At 49.1% G+C, this 12,911-nt stretch overlaps 1 pseudogene; it reads left to right on the plus strand.

Moving 5' to 3' along the window:
* The first annotated feature begins 335 nt into the window (after positions 1-335).
* Positions 336-12,446, plus strand: LOC140712799 (prohibitin 1 pseudogene; annotated as a pseudogene).
* The last annotated feature ends 465 nt before the right edge of the window (positions 12,447-12,911 follow it).

Raw genomic sequence — 12,911 nt, forward strand, 5'->3', positions numbered from 1 at the left:
TAATGATTTTCTATCTCTGCATTCCACTGGGACCACCTACCCAGAGGCCACGCCCTACTGACCGGGTTAGCCAGAGCCTGAGACTAAGCGTGAGCACACAGAAGGCAGTACCAGTGCAGGTGCCAGGAGAGTTGCATTTTGCTTTGAGTGAAACGCTCTGGTTGGCTGTGTGGCCATGTCCATGTTGCTTGCCCTCTCTGTAATTCAGAGTCCCAAATTATAAAATGGGACTGATGGTTCTTGTCTTCTAGAAATGTGATGAGAACAGAGTAAATTATTGGTCTTCTCCTTTTTTTTTTTTTTTTTTTTTTTTTTGACGTAGGATTTCCTAGGCTCTGTTATACCAGAGAAGAAAATGTCCTTAGAAGACATTTAATCAGAGAATAAACAGAGAGAAGGCAAACTTGCTCACAACCTGCCTTGTAGTCTCTTACATGTCTCTTTCCAGAGAAGTCCAAGGGAATCTTCAGTAATTTCTGGCCAGCAACCTGGCGTAGGAGGTGGAGGTGATGTATTTTTCTTTCTTCCAGTTTCTGTTTCCAGTCTAATCTCTCTTTGAGTGACACTGATTGGGGTGGGCCAAGGGTCATGGGTGAAAACAACGTCCCCACTGCCTATTGGATAATGCACCCATCAGCCTGCCCTCTCCATCGGCAAAGCCCCAGCCTTTGTATTGATGTGTGTTTGATTGTTTAAAGGCTGCCCCGCTGGCTCAGTGCCCCCTACTGGTCTCTATCTGCAGCAAAGAGCACACAGCCAGAGAGCAGCAGTCACTGAGGGCCAGGGCCAGGGCATCACCAGGCTTCCTTGCAGTGCCCAGGAACTCACTGTCAACTCCTTGTCCTTATGCAAGTTCCTCGGGTTCTCCTTTTCATGATTGTATTAATCTCCTGTTGTAACAAATCGCCACAAATCCAGTGGCTTAAAACAACATGAATGCATGATCTTCCATTTCTGGAGGCCAGAAGTGCAAAGTGGGTCTCACAAGGCTAAAATCAAGGTGCTGGCTTGGCCATGTTCCTTCTGGAGGCTCTAGAGGAGGAGCCATTTCCTTTTCTTTCCCAGCTTCTAGGGGCTGCCCATATTCCTTGGCTTATGGCCTCTTCCTCGTCTTCAAAACAGGCTCCAGCCTGTTTCCATCATCTCGTGTCCTCCCCAACTCTGACCCTCCTGCTTTCTTCCTGTAAGAACCTTATATTAAGTTGGGCCCCAGACCTGTCTGTTCTTGGGTTTCTAAGGATTTCTCAGGAACGGGAGTGGCGTTCCTTGTCAGCTGGGAGCCAGTGGGATAAGTGCATTGATTAGGAAGTTTCCTGAGGACAGGAGGCACCCAACCTTACAGGCCTTTGACAAACCCAACCTTACAGGCCCTCCCCCACAAAGCAGTTGATGACCAGTGAGAGGATAGAGAGTTCAGAAATAAAAAGAAGCAGGACCCCATACGTCTGGATTATAAGAAACTCAATTGATAAGGGTGAGAGCAGGCAAACTGGATGACGTCACACACAAACAGCCTGATCGACAACCTTCTCCCTTGCCCCAATTCTGGAATCACTTCACCAAAGCGACACCATGCTTTCCATCTCTTAATGCCTTTATTTTTAGTTTGGGGTATTTTCTATTGTTTGAAGGTTGCCTTGCAACCCGTTCGCCTGGAGGGTTTAAACAATATAGAGTTTCTTTGCTGAGCAGCAACAGTAGCCAAGAGAGACTGAATATAAACTTTTAAGTCTATTTTCTCAGGGTTTCTCCATCAGGAATGGTTTTAAACAGAAGACCGCACGCCCCCGGCTTGCCTCTCCCTGGGGGAGGGGAGAAGGGTGGCTGATGGAGAACATTTTGTGTTCTCTTATCTTTCATCCTAGTGGAAGGGGATAAGCACCAGAATAGGAAAACAAAATATCTGGCTATTAATATACCCTAAGTCCTCCAGCACATGGATTGGGTTTGTTTATTTGTGAAAGGGAAGGATGCTTTTCTCTGACCTTCGTAAGCACTCCTGCCAGCTGGGAGGGACCTGGCAGAGGGGGTGCCCTCCATAAGGTGAAGGGGCCAGGGGACCAGGGCCTAGCTTCCTAGGAAAAGAGAAAACCCTCAGACTTTTCTCAAGAAAAGTAGGTTTTCAGGATCAGCCTGCTTCAAGCCCCAGCAGTGTCATCCAGGAAAAAAAAAAAAGAGAGAAAGAGAGAGAGCAAGCAGGAGGATTTCTCACACAAGAGCCAGAGTGTCCCCACCTCCCCACCAGACGTGTATCTCTGTCACCCTGTTTGTACCTAACCTGGGGAACCAGAGAACTGGGCAGCCTTGCCAGAAGAAAGAACACACAGGTTCCTCAAGACACCCACTTATATGGCAGTGAGCAAGGCTAAAAAAGGAGTGCTCCCCTGCCCCAGAGGACAAAGGCTGGCAAGAGGAAGGCATGCAACACCGCCCAGCTCAGGCTCTGCACCATCCTTCTGTTTTCCTCAGACCCTGTAAGTGGTTTGAACCAAGGAGTGCCCCAGGGTAGGTCATCGTTTTCTGAGCGGCTAGTTAATGATAAGCTTTCCACTGGGAAGGAGCCAGAAGGAAAGAGGCTTCCTCAGGGGGCAGGAGCAGGCAAGGCCTACAAACCCCACACCTGCTGTGTCATGTCAGAGGTGCCAGAGCACCCTTTGACTGCCTGAAGAGGTCTCGGCTTGCCACCCACCAAGGTCAGGTCGCCTCAGGTCCCCAGGGAGGTTTGACTAGCCAAGAGCTCCAGGCAGAGGCACCACGAGAGGAGAGCAGCATTGGCAGGGCCTGCCCTCTCCCAGAGCAAACAGGGACAAAGGTTGGTGTACTCACGGCTACCTCTCCCATCCTGCCTGTGCCTGCCCGCCACGCCAGATACTCCAGGTTGTCCCGGCATTGCTACATTAGGCAGGAATCTGTCATCTCTGCCTGCTGGGCCACTCATTACCCCAGATCCAATTCCCAGGCAGCGAAAGTTGGGGCATCAGAGCAGCAGAGAAGGCTTTGGCATTCGGGAGCTTTAAAACAGAAAAGCCGTCGTGTCTGTACCTGTTCAGTGGGGAGCCAAAGGTGTTTATTGTGCATGTTATGATGCTATCATGAAAGTATGCATGAGAGGAAATAATTTGTAAGCTTGCTCCCCCGCCTGTCTGGAAAAGTGGGGCCCTCTGTGTAAACCCCAGCTCTGCAGGCATTCTGAGAGCTTGAACGTTCCTTGTGACTATTTCTTATACTACATTTCACTGCCACTCCAGTGTGTTTGAATTTGTCTCTGCGCCAGCAGGTCGGAGTACCCATTGGGATTCTCTGTGAGAATTCAAACAAGTTGGAGGCTGCTGAGGTTGCCAAGTGCGACCAGGTCTGGCACAGACTTGGCATGAGAGAGAGCAGGAGCAAGAAGGCTTGGACATCATGAATCACTGAAGCCCTGGCCCATAGCCTTCTTGTTTGGGATTAGTATAGAAGTATTGTTTCTCCTTTTTTATACCTGAGAATGGCCTTCAGCCACTGAAATGATGATATTTATCGAGGTAATAGTATACTAAGAACTCTGAATGGATGATCTCATTTACCTCCCACCTCAAACCCATGCTCAGAGATACAGATGAGGACCCATGCTCAGATACTTTGAGTAACATGCTTAAGGTGACCTCCGACATACATCTGCAGTTATTTTGTTTGTTTGTTTATTCGTTTGAGATGGAGTCTCTCTCTGTTGCCCAGGCTGGAAGGCAGTGGCGTAATCTCGGCTTGCTACAAACTCCGCCTCCCGGGTTCAAGTAATTCTCCTGGCTCAGCCTCCTGAGTAGCTGGGATTACAGGCATGCACCACCACGCCTGGCTAATTTTTGTATTTTTAGTGGCAACAGGGTTTCACCATGTTGACCAGGCTGGTCTCAAACTCCTGGCCTCAAGTGATCCACCCACCTCAGCCTCCCAAAGTGCTGGGACTGCAAACATGAACCACCTTGCCTGGCCTCATCTGCAGATATGACTCGCTAGCACCCTATTCTGAAAGGAGAGGAAGAAAGAAGATGAGGATAAGTATTTCTGAGGGCTGTAGTTGTGTACTGGTTTCTTAGAAGCTAGGGCCCTCCTGATTTATATTCCATAGGGCCGTCTGAGGAAGTTGTTTAGCTTTTGAGGTGATAGATGAGGGCTGGGTCACTTCTGTTTGCAGAGCGTGGGCTGAAGGGTAAGTCAGGACATTTCTCCTCTGGTCCCCATCAGGGACTCACAGGCTGACTCCTGTGGCTGTGTTTATATCATCATTTTTAAGGCATCGGTACCAGCATAGCAGCTCTAAGCTCCCTCTTCCTTTTGCTGTCCTCCATGTGGAAAGAAGCCAAACAGGAGAACTTCCCCAACCATTTCCCCTCGGTGCAGCTGGTACCAGCTTGAAACCTAAGACACATAGCACTGCAGCCCGGCCGAAGCGTGGCTAATCCGTGTTTCTTTAGACACAGCAGGAAGCTGTTCTGTGGCCTCGTGTCAGGAACCATCTCAGGGCCCATGGCTGTTTTGCTTCCTTGGTTTGACCCCAAGGGGTCAGCTGGCAGGTGAAGCCCATCAATACTGACTCTGTAGACGGGGACTGTCAGTAGCAGCTTACGGAAGACAGGGAAGACGATGTCTGGGATTTGAGTCTTTTACTCAGGGCCTTTTCTGGAAAAGCAGTCTCTTTGGAAAAGGAGGATGATAGATGTGTGGCCGTGAGAGGGAAGTGTCAGTCCAGTGCCGTGTCCCATCCCAACAGGTGGCCTCCAGTTGCCATCAGTGCCCTTCGCCATGCCTTCTCCTGGGGGTGGCCTGCAGTGTTGGTAGGGGACCCTGCCTTTCCTGGCCATCCCCATAGGCCACAGGCCCCTCCAGTCTGCTGCTCCTGCATGGTGCCCAGAGCCTGGTTCCACGCTGCCAGGCACCTCTGTCCGTCACATCGGCTGCACACATCACCTCTGCCCCGCTCTGTGTTTCTGAATTATTCTCACTGGCAACCAGCACCAGCTCTGCCCTCCCAGTGTCCTGATATCCTCTGGTTAATAAGCAACTCACATAAAGACACCAAGAGCTGTTGCAAGTGGTAGAGAAAAGCCGCAGCTCTCTGAATACAGTCCAAGAAGCCCTGGACTTGGCCCAAGAACTTGGTGGCTGTTTCTGTTCTCTGCCCCTTGGTAGCCTTCCTCATGGGATATAGAAGGGAGAGAAGCTTGAATCCTCACTGTGAGGCATAGAAGACTACGAGGCAGTGAGGGGCTTATTAGTCAACAGGAGACTCTTGTTGAAGCCGAGAACCCTTCCTGGAGGAGTCCTCTTTTCTAAAAGAAGACAAATTCCTGCCCTTTATTCTTTCAAATCTACTTCTAGAAAAGTCTTAGGGTTCCTGTTAATTCAAACACCAATCTCCCACCTTCCCTCTCTCCTGTCTCTATGAGCAGCCTGGGTGGCACACTTCCTACCCACCCGCTCACTCCCTCCATCTCCTATCCTGTTTTATCCCCTGGGGTTTGGAGATGTCCCTGTGGAAGGGGACAGTGGGGAGTGTGTGCCAGATCTCCCCCGCCCATTGTCACCTTGGTCTGAATCCAACCCCACAAGGGGAGCTGGAGCCATCTCCCTGCATCTCCCTGGGCCTGCCCATTGTCAAGGTCCTGGTCACCTTTGAAGCCTCCTGCAGGGATCCCCAGTGCCAATGGAGCCTTTTCCGAAGCCCAGTAGCATGACATTTTAGACTTGGAAATCCCTAGACAAATAAATCTCACTTAATCCTCACCAAGTTGGCCCCCAGTGGAGACAATTGCTTAGCCAAGTTTATCAGGTACCACTAGTTCTTGCAGCAAACATTCCTTCTGTTCCAGGCATTGTGCTCGGGTTGGCAATACAGGATAAACAAGACAAGGTCCCTGTCCTTGCTGAGCAACCAGACCATCAGAAGAGACACACATAAAGCAGAGGGGCCTGCTCATTTTGCATGCCTCGTACCCAACATTTCTCCACTCTCCCAGGCTCTCTAAGTCCCTATCTCTTGCCATTTCCCAGCTCTGTAATGTAAATGGTTTACTGTATGCCTCAGGCTCCTCATCTGTAAAATGGGGTTATTAATAGTATACCTCGCCCGGGGGCGGTGGCTCATGCCTGTAATCCTAGCACTTTGGGAGGCTGAGGTGGGCAGATCATGAGGTCAGGAGTTGGAGACCAGCCTGACCAACATGGTGAAACCCCATCTCTACTAAAAATACAAAAATTAACTGGGCATGGTGGCACGCGCCTGTAATCCCAGCTACTCAGGAGGCTGAGGCAAGAGAATCACTTGAACCCAGGAGGCAGAGGTTGCAGTGAGCCAAGATCACACTACTACACTCCAGCATGGGCAACAGAGCGAGACTCCATCTGAAAAAAAATAAAAATAACATTATCTACCTCATAGGAGCGCTGTGAGGATTTAATGAGATACTGTATTTTAAGGCACATAGTGCCTGGTGAGTAGGGCTAAGTCAGCACTGGCTGCTGTTATTTTCTCCTGAGGATAATATTTACCAGGGAGAGCAGTGGAATCAGGCAGAACTAGACTGCAATCCTGTTTCCCTACACATTAACAACTGTATTCTTTTGGGCAAAACAATCTCTCAGCATCAGCGTCGTAGGTAAAGACAAACTACTTCATAGGAATAAATTCAGGCCGGCCAATCACGGTGGCTCACACCTGTAATCCCAGCACTTTGGGAAGCTGAGGTGATTGGATCACTTGAGGTCAGGAGTTTGAGATGAAGCTGGCCAACATGGTGAAACCCCATCTCTACTAAAGATACAAAAATTTGCCGGATGTGGTGGCACATTCCTTTAATCCCAGCTACTTGGGAGACTGAGGTAGAAGAATTTCTTGAACCCGGGAGGCAGAGGCTTCAGTGAGCCGAGATTGTGCCACAGCACTCCAGCCTGGGTGACAGAGCGAGACCCTATCTCAAAACAAACCAAACAAAACAAACAAGCAAAAAAGAAGAAATTCAGGTTGAGCACATTGGCTCACACCTGTAGTCCCAGTACTTTGAGAAGCTGAGGCAGGGGGATCGATTGAGCCCAGGAGTTTGAGACCAGCCTAGGCAACATGGTGAAACCCCATCTCTAAAAAAAGTACAAAAATTAGCTGGGCATGGTGGTGAGTGCCTGTAGTCCCATCTACTCGGGAGGCTGAGGCAGGAGGATCGCTTGAATCCAGGAGGCAGAGGGTTGCAGTGAGCCGAGATTGTGCCTCTGCACTCCAGCCTCAGCAACAGAGCAAGACTCTGTCTCACACAAAAAAATAGACCAGGCGCGGTGGCTCACGCCTGTAATCCCAGCACTTTGGGAGGCCAAGGCGGGCGGATCACGAGGTCAGGAGATTGAGACCATCCTGGCTAACACGGCAAACCCCCGTCTCTACTAAAAAATACAAAAAATTAGCCGGGCGAGGTGGCGGGCGCCTGTAGCCCCACTACTCAGAAGGCTGAGGCAGGAGAATGGCATGAACCCGGGAGACGGAGCTTGCAGTGAGCCAAGATCGTGCCACTGCACTCCAGCCTGGGTGACAGAGCGAGACTCCGCCTCAAAAAAAAAAAAAAAGAATAAATTCAGGCCAAGTGTGGTGGCCTGAACTCAGGAGTTCAAAACCAGTCTGGGCAACATAGCAAGACCTCATCTCTACTAAAAAAAAAAAAAAAATTAGTTGAGTGTGATGGTGTGTACCTATGGTCCCAGCTACTTGGGAGGCTGAGGTGGGAGGATCACCTGAGCCTGGGAAGTTGAGGCTGCAGCCGTGATTGTGCCACTACAGCCTGGGCAACAGAGTAAGACCCTGTCTCAAAAAAAAAAAAAAAGGAAAAACAGAATACATTCGCTGTTCTATGTGAATATGTGAAAGTACCAAACACATAGCAAGAGCTCAGTGCATGCAGCCTCCTGGGACTTTTTGAGGCTCTGAGGACCCAAGCCGCCAGGAAAGCAGAGGAGACTCAGAATCCAGTGCCCCTGCTAGGAAGTGGCCCCCAAGTTAGTCCCAGAAGGTGGACCCTCCCTGATTCGGTCTTCATTCTCCCAGAGAAGTGTGTTCGTGATCAACTGTGTCCCCTCCCTCTGTCCTTTGTGCCTCTGTACTAAGTACCAGGAGGCCCTCGTCCTGTCCACACTCAGCCATCGCTCTGCCGGAGATACACATGCAGCTCCTCTAATCTTTCCCCGCAGCTCAGCCACCCCACTCCCCTCACCCCCATTCCATCTCTTGTTCCCCTTGCTCCTTAATCAAATTAAGGGAAAGAAGAGGATTTAGATAGGGTTGCTAAATATATTTCTGTTCAGGGGAGGGAGAAAAAGAGAAGAGTTTGGAGGAGGAGATAGAGTGTGAAATTCCTTAATGGAATGTGCTCTGAGAGCCTACTTTCTCCAGAATAAGCCATGCAATCACCTATCTGGATAGAGTTTTCTCTTTGGCAAAGTGCTTTCACATACATTATCTCATTAAGATATGGGCCGGGGTGGCAGAGTGCCCACTCCCCAGAAAGGTCTGCCGAGGCCATTGGGCCTCGTGAGTTGGCCTGACCCTGGGCTATATATTTCACAGGACACCCTGGCCCCAAAGGGGTGACTCGGCTTTCTGTGGAGCATGACACCAGCAGCCGGGCCGCTCACGTCTGGAGGTCACGGTTTCCCTCTGTGTGTTTTCCCGACAGCAGATTCTAGATCTTTTTTAAAGTTTTACTTTTGAAAAACCAGAAGAGTGCTTATTTTAGAAATCTTTGAAAATACATTAAAGAATAAAGGACAAGAATCATTCATAATCTACAATTTAACTACTGGTAGTATTTGGGGCAAAACAATCTGTTTTTGAAATATACGTATATATTCATGCATATGTATGTAGGTTGGAAGATGGGGTTATAGGCACACACATTGTATCTTGCTTTTCTATTTAATTCATTATTTTTGTGTTCCAGTTCATAAAAAATTCTTCTGAAATGTTATTTTAAAATAGCATGAATTACAAGGGCCGGGCACAGTAGCTCATCTCCATAATCCCAGCACTTTGGGAGGCCAAGGCGGGCAGATCACCTGAGGTCAGGAGTTCAAGACCAGCCTGGACAACATGGTGAAACCCCGTCTCTACTAAAAATATAAAAATTAGCCAGGCGTGGTGGCATGTGCCTGTAGTTCCACCTACTTGGTAGGCTGAAGCAGGAGAATCGCTTATACCCGAGAGGCAGAGTTGCAGTGAGCCAAGATTGTGGCACTGCATTCCAGCCTGGGCAACAGAATGAGACTCTGTCTCAAAAAAAAAAAAAAAAAAAAAAATTACCTGGGCGTGGTGGCACACGCCTATAATTCCACCTACTTGGGATGCTGAGGCACAAGAATCACTTGAACTAGGGAGGTAGAGGTTGTCGTGAGCCGAGATCATGCCACTGCACTCCAGCCTGGGTGACTGAGTGAGACTCTGTCTCAAAAAAAGAAAAAAAAAAAAGCACGAACTGGGATATTTGTCATTATCAAAAATTATACATGTCCATTGCTTGCTTGCTTGCTTTTTTTTTTTTTTGAGACGGAGTTTTGCTCTTGTCGTCCAACTGGAGTGCAATGGCGTGATCTCAGCTCACTGCAACCTCCACCTCTCAGGTTCAAGTGATTCTCCTGCCTCAGACTCCCAAGTAGCATTGAGCACCTGGCCCAATGACTTTTTTTTTGGAAACAATGTCTTGCTCTAATCCTCTTTAGAAACATTCCTAGAAGTGAAATTACTGAGTCATTCTTTTTAAAGTATCAGTCCAGGTTATCACGTGACTTTCCAGAAAGCCACACCTGCCACCATGCCCGGCTAATTTTTATATTTTTTAGTAGAGACAGGGTTTCATCATGTTGGCCAGACTGGTCTCGAACTCCTGACCTCAGGTGATCCACCCACCTCGGTCTCCCAAAGTGCTGGGATTACAGGTGCAAGCCACCGTGCCTGGCCACATGTCCATTATTAAATAATCATTGCTCATATTTATCTACTCTTTTTTGTTGTTGTTGTTTTGAGACAGGGTCAAGTGTAGTGGCATGGTCACAGCTCATTGGAGCCTCAACCTCCTGGGTTCAAGTGATTCTCCTGCCTCAGCCTCCCGAGTAGCTGGGACCACAGACATACACCACCACACCCAGATAATTTTTGTATTTTTTTGCAGAGACAGGGTTTTGCCATGTTGCCCAGGCTGGTATTGAACTCCTGGCCTCAAGCAATTTGCCCACCTCAACCGCCCAAAGTGCTAGGATTACAGGCATGAACCACCATGCCCAGCCTTACCTAGTGGTATAATAAACCAGGAACTCTCTGCTAAGCAGTTTACATAGATTATCACGTGTGATTCTCACAGCAACCCTCCAAGGTAGATCTCCTGGCTTCAAGTGACCTCCCGCCTCAGCCTCTCAAGTGCTGAGATTACAAGCGTGAGCCAGCACACCTGGCCCAATTTTTTTTTTTTTTTTGGAAACAATGTCTTGCTCTGCCCAGGCTAAAGTGCAGTGGTGCAGTCACGGCTCACTGCAGCCTCAAGCTCCTGGGCTCAAACAGTCCTCTCACCCTTAGCCTCCTGAGTGGCTGGGACTACAGATGTGTGCTAACATGCTCGGAAGTCTAATTTTTGTACAGCAAGAGTCCCACCATGTTGCCTAGACTAGTCTCAAACTCGTGGGTTCAAGCAATCCTCCCACCTTAGCCTCCCAAAATGCTGGGATTACAGCCCCAATGACCATTTTTAACGACTCCATAGTAGTCTCCAGTATGGACTTAGTGTGATGAACAGTTAAAGTTGTTGGACATTTAAGGTTTTTTCTTTTGCTATGATCATGAAGTAATGAGCATTTTTGCATAGAACATCTTTGTTCTTATCTCTTGTCATTTCTTTCTTTCTTTTTTTTTTTTTTTGAGACTGAGTTTCATTCTTGTTGCCCAGGCTGGAGTGCAATGGCATGATCTCAGCTCACCACAACCTCTGCCTCCCGAGTTCAAGCGATTATCCTGCCTCAGCCTCCCGAGTAGCTGGGATTACAGGCATGTGCCACCATGCCCGGCTAATTTTGTATCTTTAATAGAGACGGGGTTTCTCCATGTTGGTCAGGCTGGTCTCGAACTCCTGACCTCAGGTGATCTGCCCGCCTCGGCCTCCCAAAGTGCTGGGATTACAGGCATGAACCACTGCACCCGGCTTGTCATTTCATTAGAATCATTCCTATAAGTGAAATGACTGAGTCATTCTTTTTAAAGTATCATTACGGGTTATCAAGTGACTTTCCAGAAAGCCAGCACACAATCCCACCAGCACGTGGAAGAGAAGGCCCTGTTTAAAAACAATTCCGAGAGGAGCGCATGCATAGTATGCGTGGTTGGGGAAGTCATGTGGTCATCAGAGTGGAAGCAGGTGTGAGAGGGTCCAGCAGAAGAAAACATGGCTGCCAAAGTGTTTGAGTCCATTGGCAAGTTTGGTCTGGCCTTAGCTGTTACAGGAGGCATGGTGAACTCTGCCTTATATAATGTGGATGCTTGGCACAGAGCTGTCATCTTGGACTGGTTCCATGGAGTACAGGACATTGTGGTAGGGGAAGGGACTCACTTTCTCATCCCATGGATACAGAAACCAATTGTCTTTGACTGCCGTTCTCGACCACGTCATGTGCCAGTCATCACTGGTAGCAAAGATTTACAGAATGTCAACATCACACTGCGCATCCTCTTCCCGCCAGTCACTAGCCAGCTTCCTCACATCTTCACCAGCATCGGAGACGACTATGATGAGCGTGTGCTGCCGTCCATCACGACCAAGATCTTCAAGTCAGTGGTGGCTCGCTTTGATGCTGGAGAACTCATCACCCAGAGAGAGCTGGTCTCCAGGCAGGTGAGCGACGATCTTACAGAGTGAGCAGCCACCTTTGGGCTCATCCTGGATGACATGTCCTTGACACATCTGACCTTCGGGAAGGAGTTCACAGAAGCGGTGGAAGCCAAACAGGTGGCTCAGCAGGAAGCAGAGAGGGCCAGATTTGTGGTGGAAAAGGCTGAGCAGCAGAAAAAGGCAGCCATCATCCCTGCTGAGGGTGACTCCAAGGCAGCTGAGCTGATTGCCAACTCACTGGCTACTGCAGGGGACGGCCTGATTGAGCTGTGCAAGCTGGAAGCCGCGGAGGACATTGCATACCAGCTCTCACGTTCTCGGAGTATCACCTACCTGCCGGCGGGGCAGTCCGTGCTCCTCCAGCTGCCCCAGTGAGGGCCCACCCTTCCTGCACCTCCGTGGGTTGACTGGGCCATAGCCCCGATGATTCTTAATACCGCCTTCCTTCTGCCCCCACCCCAGAAATCACTGTGAAATTTCATGATTGGCTTAAAGTGAAGGAAATAAAGGTAAAATCACTTCAGACCAAAAAAAAAATTTCCATTTGATAGGTGGGAATCCTATCTCTTTGAGTTGATTTACATTTTCTTGATTACTAGTGGGGTCGAATTTTTTTTTTTTTTTTTTTTTTTTTGAGATGGAGTCTTACTCTGTCGCCCAGGCTGGAGTGCAGTGGCCGGATCTCAGCTCACGGCAAGCTCCGCCTCCCGGGTTTTGGCCATTCTCCTGCCTCAGCCTCCCGAGTAGCTGGGACTACAGGCGCCCGCCACCTCGCCCGGCTAGCTTTTTGTATTTTTTTTAGTAGAGATGGGGTTTCACTGTGTTAGCCAGGATGGTCTCGATCTCCTGACCTCGTGATCCGCCTGTCTCGGCCTCCCAAAGTGCTGGGAATACAGGCCTGAGCCACCGCGCCCAGCCGGGGTTGAATTTTTATTTCATGCATGTATTAGGCAGTTGAAGATCCATGAGTAATTATCACAGAGAGCAATGTCATCATTCCTGTTAGCACTTGTGTGTGTGTGTGTG

The sequence above is a fragment of the Chlorocebus sabaeus genome, chromosome 11, assembly GCF_047675955.1.
Source record: "Chlorocebus sabaeus isolate Y175 chromosome 11, mChlSab1.0.hap1, whole genome shotgun sequence".
Lineage (NCBI taxonomy): Eukaryota > Metazoa > Chordata > Mammalia > Primates > Cercopithecidae > Chlorocebus > Chlorocebus sabaeus.